Genomic DNA, 8,334 nt, shown 5'->3' with positions numbered 1-8,334 from the left:
TTTGGGGTGAAGATGTTGGTAAGATGGACAAACAACTCGTTTGTCAGAGACTTGAAGGAGGAGGGGGCTCATGGGTAAATCAGAACTGAAATCTAAACTTAGAAATCTACCCAGGGAGACACGGGGATAGCAAGGACACTGGGAACAGAGGGACCAGTCAAAGCAAAGGAGAAAGAAAGGTTGGAGAAAGGAGGTCCACTTTGGCCAGCAGAGAGCTTGGGGGTGGGGAGGACCAGCAGGAAAGTCCCTTGACTTGTGAGATGTGGCTTCATTCAGCAGGCAGGGGACACAGTGTCCATGTTTGAGCAGAGGAGTGAAAGAGCCGCAGCTGAACTTCTGGAAGTCCGTAAAGCTGTGTCTAGTGCAGATCTGACAGAAGTAGAAAGAGACAGTCGTCTCTCCTCCTGGGTGTGCCCTGGCTCCTTGTACCTCTCTGGTAGCATTTGCTCCTGTTGTCCTCACCCACTAGGGTCTGAGTGCCTTCAGCATGCGGACAGTGCCTAGCGTGACACTGTCCCGTGGAAATCGAATGCAAAGCACAAATGAGAGCCACGGTACAATTTTCAAATTTCTAGCAGCCACATTAAATTATAGTGAAAAGAGATAGGTGAAACCCATTTTAATACCCTATTTAGCTCAATATATTCAAAATACCATTTTAATATGTAATCAATATTATAAATTATTAATGAAAGATGTAGCATTCCTTTTTTCCAACGATATCCTCAAGCTCTGGGGTGTATTTTATGCTTAGAGCACATTTCAATTTGAACTAGCCAAAAATTTAAATAATACCCACAGGCAGCTAGCTGTTACCATGTGGACAGGACACAGGTCTAAAATACAGGGCCTGGCACATAGTAGGCACTCAGCAAATACACTGAATGAATAAATGAGTGAATGGATGAAAAGTACTGTCTCTAAAAATACTCTGGGCAGTGTGAGAACATTCTCCATTATGACGTCCCGCAGAGGGGCTGAAGAGACCTTCATTCACTCATTCAGCGCCTCAAGGACTCTTTGAGAATCTTTCTCTTTCCAGCTCTATTTAAAGTTCTTGATCTCTCAGCAAAGCACTGTGGAGATGAACAAAGTGAGGCCAACTTGACAAATCCAAAATACTCGAGATTGCTCTGGAATGAGTCTGATGGCCAGACCCCAATTCTTTTCTCCTAGTTCCCTGGGGAAGAGTCCGTTTTATCGCACACGCACACGCACAGCCGTACAAACCACCGCCACCACTAACCCCATCTTTTTAAGTCCTAACCCCTGTGAGGTTCAGAGTTCTCCTCCAGAAAGCCTGGCTGCTGCTACCAGATGGCTCTCTGCCATCCTGAAGCCTGGAGAGGTGGAGGAACTTGACCCTCCGTTTTGTTCTCTAACTGCCCTCACAGGGCTTAGAACAGCGCTGGGCACTCAGAGGCTCGACAGATATTTGTTGAGTGAACCCAGGCTCTCTGTCCTCCTCGTCCCTGCTGTGCCCACTCTTTCTGGAGCATACCTTACTTTAAATTGCTCATGAGTCCTCTGTCAAAGGTATGTGCTTAGGCCTGAGAGATGATGCCAGGCAGTGGGGACTTGTTGAGAGATGGGGACAGGCTGAAACTGGTTTTCTCCCCTCCCCCTAATCCCTGCCTTTTTCCATTTGAAAAGTGTTTCACAAACTCCACCCTCAGGAGGTTTACTTTAACCAAGTACCACCTGTACTATTATTTACATAATATTTGTTTAATGTGAAGTCAGATCTCTTTTTTTTTTTTTCTTGGCAACTAAAAGCTATTTTTAAAATAAACGGTATATCACTACCATAAATGGAAAACCAAGATTGATGGCCATATATAGATGGCAACAGTAAAAATAAACACAGTGAAAACAAAACAATGCCATTCCATTCAAGCTGCATACTGTTGCCCACTGAAAGCCTCTGAACCTGGCATATTCCTCTGGTTAACAAAAGATGAGCCAGTCTAAAGAGAAATATTAAAGGCATGTCAGACCCAAGGTGAGATTTATCTCCATTAAGTCATCAGACAGAGAAGTGTATTTTTTAAAACATTGTATTGAAATGTGCTGTTCATGCAAAACAGTGCACATACCATAAACCTGATAAATGTTCACAAATTCCCTATAACAAGTACCCAAGTGAAGAAAGAGAACATGGGGGTGCTTGGGTGGCTCAGTCGTTAAGCGTCTGCCTTAGGCTCAGGTCATGATCCCAGGATCTTGGGATAGAGCCCCACATCACATTGGGGCTCCCTGCTCAGCGGGAAACCTGCTTCTCCCTCTCCCACTCCCCCTACTGTGTTCCTTCTCTCACTGTCTCTCTATCTCTCTCTGTGCCAAATAAATAAGTGAAAGGTTAAGAAAAAAAGAAAGAAAAAGAAAAGAAAAAGGAAGGAAGGCAGGCAGGCACAAATAGCACCCAGAAGCCCCCTTCATGCCTCCTTCCAGGTATTACCCCCAGCACCCCATTACCCTGACTTCTACGAACATGGATGAGTTTTTCCTCTTTTTGCATCTCACATCAACAAACACATACACCAGGCAGTGTTTTTGTCTCTGGCAAGTGCTCCACATCACGCTGGTGAAATGCATCCGTATTCTCGTATGTGGTCAGTTACTGGTTCCTTCTCCTTGCGGGGCAGTGTTCCTTGCTATGACTGTCCTGCAGTTTCTTTACCCGTGGTACTGCGGATGGGCATTTGGATAGTTCCCCATGCTTGACTCTTCTGAACACAGCCGCCGCAAGCCTTCCAGAACAAGCTGCTTCTTGAGCACGGGCACACATTTTTGTTGCAGCTCTACTAGGTCCAGAATTTCTGGGGGATGGGGTATCCATGTGTTCAGCTTTAGTAGACAGAGGACAGGCAGAAAGCTTTGCAAAGTCAGTGTGTGCGTCTCTACCGCCATCAGCAGTCTTTTGCTCCGTATTCCAGCCAACACTTGACATAGTCCACCTTTTCTCACATATCCGTTCTGGGGGACATACAGGTGCACGGCATCGTGGTTTTATTTCACAGTTCCCGGATGACTGAGGAAGCCTAGTACCTTTTAAATGATAGAATGGGATGAATTTTAAAAGAAAATCGTATCACACAATGTTACATAATGTCCTACCCTACCCGTGTATCATGATTAAGTACCATGAGTAACACCTGAAAAGTGCAGATGTTTCTATGATGGAAGTCTTGTTTTAGTTTTGTTTGTTTCAGGAGGAAGAAAAGCACCAAAAAAAAAAAAAAAAGAAAGAAAGAAAGAAAGAAAGAAAGAAAAGAAAAGAAAAGAAAAAGAAAGAAAAAAAGAGAAAGGAAGAAAGAGGTAAGTGTATTGCTTGAGCAGAGGAAGTGTCCTCTCCTCTCCGTCCACACCCCTGGGAATTGCCACAGATGGTGTACCTCTTCTTTGACGAATCCTGAAGTCAAATGAGCAAGCAAGAGGACATCTGGCTCTTCTGAGCCGATGCCTTGGTTGGAAACTCCATAATGAAAATCTGGGAAGCATTGCTATGGAAAAGATAAAAAATGAAAAATGTGCTCGGAGATAAGGAAGAGGCCAGGGCGGCGTGCTCTGTGGTGATTTCTTGAACCGGCCTCATGCGCCCAGCTGGCAACTGGATCCCATCACCATCATCATCTTTGTCCTCAGAGCATCTCAACCACCTGCCTCTCCCCAGATGCTGGCTTAAGTTCCTGGATGGCTGGGTCTCCTGCTTACAGTAAGGTATGGCCTTGGGCTGGGTGACTTTAAAGTAATCTAGAAGGTATGGCCTTGGGCTGGGTGACTTTAAAGTAATCAAACAGCTAGAACACTAAAGAAAATCAGAATGGGAATGGGAGCCCCAGAGGCTGGCAGAGGAGTTAAGAGAAAGGGCTTGGCACCAGGCAGGACACAGGTCTAGCCTCTTCCCTCACTGGCTGTGCCATGAGGGGCAAGTTGCTCCACCTCTCTGAACCTTGGTTTTCCCACCTCTAATAAGGGGAGGATAATAATAGCGCCTATTTCAGAGGGGAGCTGCAAAGAGTAAATGAAACCCTCCACCCAGCACGCAGCCCTCAGTGGCACATAGTCACGCTGTTATTATTACCTCCTGCTCATGACAAGGGGCCCATGTCCCTTGGCACTGTATGGAGATGGAGCATGAGACTGACAGCTCCTCAGTGTGAACCCAGGAAAGCCCTTGCTCTAATATAGCTGAGAAGATGGGGGCTCCTGGAAGGCCCAGTTAGTAAGCTGGAACTCTTGGTCTCGGCTCAGGTCATGATCTCAGGGTCATGAGATTGAGTCCCACGCTGGGATCCATGCTCAGCACAGAGTCTGCTTAAGATTCTCTTAAGTTTAAGTCTCTCCCTCTTCCTTTGCCCCCAGCCCACGCATGCACATGCTCTCAATCTCTGTCTCTCTCTCACTCTAAAATAAATAAATCTTAGAAAAAATAAATAATAGAGCTGGGAAGATGTTTGCAGGAGGAGGAAATCATCCCAAGCTTGGGGAGGCAGGGGTGGGAGTAGATCCCCAGCCTGCAGTGAGGCAGGAAGGGGATAACTAGAGGCACACAGCTTCCAGGAAATGCAATGAAGAGTAACAAGAAAGATATGGAAGTACACCTCAGAGTGCAGTGGTGCCTCAGAAGCCTGGAAGAAGGCATGGAACTGGCCAGAGAATTCAGAACCTTCTCCCTACTGTAAGCAGGAGACCCAGCTTATCAGCATGGCCACAGGCACAGGCAACAAAGAAGGAAGAAAGGAACAAACCTCAGAGGAAGAAAGGAACAAAACTCAGAGCACTCGCATAGGTGTTCTTATATTAAATTTCCTTAAGTGTCAAATGAGGCCCAGAGAGGTTAAATGGCCAGTCTGCGGTCCCTGCACACAGTCCCTGCCTCACAATGGTTCAGCTTACAGTTTTTCCAGTGGGCAATGGTGCCAAAGCAATATACCTTCAGCAGAAACTGTTCTTCACGTTTTCAACTTGGATCTTTTCCTGGGCTAGGGATGAGTGGATGGTCCTCTCTCCTGATGCTGGGCAGTGGCACAGAGCTGAGGCTCAGAGTCAGCCCTCGATCACAAGGCTAAACAACCAATACGCTACAACCATTCCAAATCCATATGACCATTCTGGTCTCCACTTTCAGTACAGTAATCAATAAGTTACCAGAGGTATTCCAACATTTTACTACAAAATGGGCTTTGTGTGAGCTGCTTTTGCACAACTGAGCACATTTCAGATACACTAGACGAAGCCGAGATGTTCAGTAGGCTGGGTGTCTTACATGAAAATTTTTCAACTTACAGAGTTTTTAGCTTACAATGGGTTTATCAGAACATAACCCCACTGTAAGTCAAGGAAGATCTATAGTGTGTAATAGAGCCAGATGTCAAACCCTTACATTTCCACTACCCTGGGAACCAACCTTCTAACTCCAGATTTGCTAACATCAAGGTGCATGGCACAGTTGTCACCTAGGCCCTCGTGGCCCACACTGCCATCGTCCCATTACCTTTCCCTGTGTAACAAACCATCCCCAGACTTAAGTTTTCAAACTACCACCTGTATCATCTCTTGAGGTACTATGGATTAATTGGGTTCCGCTGGGTAATTTGCACACAGGCCCTTTCCTGTGGCTCTGAGAGACAGTGTCTGGGACTTGGGTCATCTGGAAGGCTGACTGGGCTGGACACACCTGAGAGCGCAGCTTACTCACCTGGCCAGCACCAGACACTGGCTCTTGGCCAGCAGCTGAACTGGGTGGTCGACCACGGCGTGACTTCCCCCACACCCCCTGGCTGGTTTTCTCCATGTGGTTTGGGCTCCTCAGGGTGAAGAGGCTGGGTTTCAAGAGGAAGTGTCCCAAGAAAACAAGTAGAAGTTGCAAAGTTTCTTGGCATCCAGAAGCCTCACCACATCATATCATCCTCATTCTGCTGGTCGGACAGCCCCCAGGCCGGCTCATCTTCAGGGGGTTGGAGAACGGATAGACGGGACAGAAGAGGCTGTTCGGGCCACCTCTGGGGAGCATGGTGGGCAAGGCCCCCACCCCTCTTTACCGACGAGAACATCTGCATGTTAGGTAAGCTGTCACTCCAGCACCCTCCACTTCTCAAGCTGCCGCTCATTCCCTGGAGAACAAGGGGCCCTGTTGCTCTCCAGAGGCTTGCCCATAGGAATGAAGCAAATCAACCCTTTTACCTCCAGTGTGACAGCCGCTCCTTCCCAGCTGCTGAAACTCACAGTCTCACATGGAGCACTGCAGAGCTCCAGGCTTCAAGTAGGGGGTCCACCATTAAACAAATCAGATGCCCCCCGCCGACCTTCTTTTGTAAAGCGATTGAGGTCAAAATGTTGTGGGCATTCTGGATGGGTTCAAAACCTTGCAACCCAGTGCATCGAAAGAGAGGGGGGTTGAGCAAAGAATCCCTCAGCCTAAATTCCCTAGATTAGGCTGAATTCTCTAGATGAGGGGTCAGCAAAAGTAAAAGATCCTTCAGTGAATCTTCTCGGTATTGTGGGCTTCATGAGGTCTCTGTCTCAACTAGTCGAGTCTACCATTACAGGCCCACAGTGGCCAAAGGTGATATTCAAACACATTCACAGCGTGGCTGTGTTCCAGTAACATTTTATTTACAAGAGCAAATGAAGGCCAGAATTGGCCCGAGGTCTGCAGAATGCCAACCCCTGCATTGGGGCCTCCTTAATTAGAGAGAGCAGGCTTTCAAAGACTGTCAGGCCATAGGAGGTCATTCAGACCCTGGAGTCTTACTCCCAACCTGAATGTGATCCACCAGCCATGATAGCTCCCATCACATCACCTCAAGCCAGCTCCAGAGCCATCACGTTCTTGATTCTCTCCGAGGGTCCCAGCTCCCCCGGCTTCCCTCTCCATCCCCATTCCAGCCCAGAAGCCCACAGGGAGGTGCCCGGGTCCCCAGTGTCTCTAGCTGAGAGTCTGGATCGGGCATTCGGTCAGGCCCCAGCAGACCCTCTTGGTCATCAGGACAAGACCTGGAGAGGACACAGCATTCCCCAATGCTTCTTAGAGAAGGAAGGCAAGACAGGGGGGCAGAGGGAGGCAAGGCAGGGGTCCTGGCTCAGATTGGGGGAGAACTGGCAACTGGCTTCCCTGAAAAGGTCTCAGGCAGGGTGAGCATCGATGGAAAATGTGAGCGGGGCTGCTGCCTCCATTAGATGGGCCTGCCCCCCTCCCCCCACCGCAGCTCTTCTTTCGAGGAACAAGACTGCATCTGTTTGGCGATACTCTATCTGGAATGGTTAAATAAACCTTTCAGGCCCTGGCAAACAACAGCCCATCTTACTCCAATGGGGGAGCTTCTGAAGCACAGCAGACTGCTTAATCCTAAATCTGTCTGCAGGCGCCCCCTCCCCTCTCGGTAAATCCAGACTGCCCCCACTCCCGCGACCTCAGCTGGGAGCAAGGCGGCTCACCCTGGCCACCTCCTTCCGCCCCTCCGCTCTTAGTTCTGCATCTTCACATTGACTTCCAGTGTTGTTGCACTTGGTTTTTCTCCCTCCACCCCCTTTCTTCTCAGGGGTCTCTCTCTCTCTCTCTCCGGCTTGCCCGGTGGATCGCAGCCACACAAAACCGTCTGAGTAAATTTGTTCAGACCCCCACAATTATCTCATCTCCCCATTACCCCCACCCTCACCCCCTTGAGGCCGCTGAGAAGCAAGCAAAGCTAAATAAATAAAGGCTGGGAGGGGACCCAGCCAGCTTTCCTGAGCCCTGGCGGTATAAATCACAGGCGCACAGGCTCAGCATGCCTTCTACCCCACCAAGGGCACCAGCCTCCCCCATAGTCAGAACATCAAAAAAAGCGGAACCCCTCCTACAGATGAAACCCAAGTCCTCTGCAAAGGCGTGTTGCGATGCAAGCTGCAGAGACCGTGTGTCCAGCTGAGCACACAGACCTCCCCCTCCCAGGTCCTCTCTCGCTCCCTGCTCCCCTCCTTCAACATCATACACACTTTGGGGCCCCAACTCCCCTTTCCAGGAAATCTCTTGCCTCAACAGAGAGTCAGGGAAGGCAAGAAATTGCTGCAGGCATGTTTGGTCTCTTACAAAATTGCTGCTGGGGGTTGGTGAGAAATGGGTTTGAACAGCACCCCTCTGACCCCTCACCTCTTTCCTGCCTGGGAGAAGGCTGTAGAGACCACACACTGCAATTTACAGACAGCCCTTGGTTCTCCTTTGCCCTGTAATTAAACTGCAGCCTCTCTCCTCCAATCAGGAGCCAGCTCCACCGGGACTGAGGGGGAAGTGAGGGAGATGGGAGTATGGGAAGGAAGGATGAAATCATCCAATTTGGAAACTAAGCCATT

Source organism: Lontra canadensis, unplaced genomic scaffold (genome assembly GCF_010015895.1).
Source record: "Lontra canadensis isolate GAN:19392208 unplaced genomic scaffold, GSC_riverotter_1.0 scaffold188, whole genome shotgun sequence".
Classification (NCBI taxonomy): domain Eukaryota; kingdom Metazoa; phylum Chordata; class Mammalia; order Carnivora; family Mustelidae; genus Lontra; species Lontra canadensis.
This window is presented reverse-complemented; position numbering follows the sequence as displayed.